Source organism: Etheostoma spectabile, chromosome 7 (assembly GCF_008692095.1).
Source record: "Etheostoma spectabile isolate EspeVRDwgs_2016 chromosome 7, UIUC_Espe_1.0, whole genome shotgun sequence".
Classification (NCBI taxonomy): domain Eukaryota; kingdom Metazoa; phylum Chordata; class Actinopteri; order Perciformes; family Percidae; genus Etheostoma; species Etheostoma spectabile.
This window is the reverse complement of record NC_045739.1, coordinates 1,508,882-1,510,851: the sequence shown is the minus strand read 5'-3', so window position 1 is coordinate 1,510,851 and position 1,970 is coordinate 1,508,882. Positions and strand designations below refer to the sequence as shown.

The 1,970-nt window shown below is 43.8% G+C and overlaps 1 protein-coding gene across 2 annotated transcripts in view; it reads left to right on the top strand.

The window, feature by feature from the left end:
- Window positions 1-1,970, top strand: part of LOC116692143 (nucleolar protein 4) — a 185,689-nt gene that overhangs the window by 55,674 nt on the left and 128,045 nt on the right. The window lies entirely within an intron of this gene.

The window sequence follows — 1,970 nt, the reverse complement described above, 5'->3', positions numbered from 1 at the left end:
TGTGTGTGTGTGTGTGTGTGTGTGTGTGTGTGTGTGTGTGTGTGTGTGTTTCTGTGCACTGTGAGAGCACAGTACTAGTAAGAGTAATAATTGCTACAGCCACCAGAGGGCTACGTTATTTGAACGGCTCTGGCTCAGGTGGTAGATCCCTGGCTCTGCAGACCCATGTCAAAGTGTTTTTAGGCAAGACACTGACGCCTGAGTTGCCCCAGATGCTGCCCCATCGGAGTGTAAATGTGTGTATCTGATGTGCAGGTGGCACTTTGTACAACAGCCTTGGGCACAGTGTGTGAATGTGTTTGAATGGTTCCTGTACTATGTTACAGAGCTTTGAGTCTTCGTTAATACTAGAAAAGATATATAAATATTGTCTATTTACATTTTAAACCAAAATCTGATGAGTCCTGCTAGTCTATTAGCCATCAACCGAAGAGATAAGCAGGTAGTGTGGGGAGGTTGGCTTCTATGTGTTAACGGTGTTGCATCTGGTGGAAACAGCTGGAAGAGTCCTGCGTTGGGGAAGATCAACTCCTTGTGTTTGGCTTGGCTGCTCAGTGTGTGGGCGGGGGTTGTGATTGGTATATAGCATATATAGTTCCTACACAGAATCACTCCACCCTGTACCACTGTGACTATCAGTGTCACACACTTGCTGTCAGTCATAGGTGTGTGTGCGTGTGTGCGGATAACGGATGGGCGAATAGGGGGTTGAGCTCGTTCCAATTAAGCCGGGCCCCTGAGCGTCTAGTTAATTAGCTGAGGAGAGATGGAGGCACTGAAGTGCCAATTTACACTGGAATGCCAATATGTCTGTCTGTCCGTCTGCAGCCAGGAACGCACTGGCCGCGGAGCGCCGTGAAGCACAAAGCCATCACAAAGTCATCCTGCTCCTCTCCACTCTACAGCACTTCTCTCTCTCTTTCCTTCTATATTTCTCTTTCTCTCTTGCTCCTTGTGTGTGTTTGGTAATCTTCCAACAACCACCCCCACCACCTCCAGTTAGCCCATTACAAACTGTGTGTATATGTGTGTATGTGTGTAGCACTCTGTCGGTCTGCTTGTCTTTCTATCTCTCCATGTGCCTGTAGTCATAGATGAGACAGCCAAAATCACCATTAACTTGGGTGTTTTAATTTGAAATGTGTTTTATTTTGTAAAGTGCTTGACTGCGCTGTGGCTTTCCTGTGTTTGATGACAAATTTGCTTGCAGCGTGCATGCATGTTGGGCAGGCTGTTTGGAGACACCGTGTCGAAGCCGTTCTAATTAGTTCACACTGAGACATCAACACGGTTCTCATCATCACCCTTATGTTAGAATCCAGCAAAGAACAAAACCCACTGATATTTTCTTTGCGTGTTTTTCTCACTAATTGTGAGAATTGTTGTTGACCAATTTTAATTTTTCTCTCCAAAAAGCACCTTTCCATGATGCAGTCCATTTACCATTCTTTTCTCCATGAGAGATCCTAATAAAGGGGAAGAGGAGTTGTGAATACTTCTACGTTTTACTTTTTTAATTTTTTGAGACAAAAACGATCTCCATACTGAAAGGTATTTACGCCTACCTGACCAATAAGTCTGCTTGACGAGGGTGTCTGCGTCCTCGTTTACAAATGTCTCTTTTTGGGGTGCTCGGAAACGACAAAGTAGTGTGGACGCGAGGTGTTAATGTAGCAAAGGATAGCTGTTTTTAAAGCAAAATGTAGTGTAGATGTAGCCAGAGTTTGAGCCCTTAACTCGCTGCTAGTTGGCGCCTGTAGTTTCATAAAGAAAGGAATTGAAATCGGTTCTGTACTAATACCACTCCAGGATCACAGTCAAGGTTATTATAGTTAGGATGTTTTAGTTTAGACTTTTCAATTTCTTTTCAGTTAATTTGTGTGTTTGCTAGTTGTGATTTAGTATATATGAACAGTACAGGCCCAAAAGTTTGGACACACCTTCTCATTCAATGCGTTTCCTTTATTTTC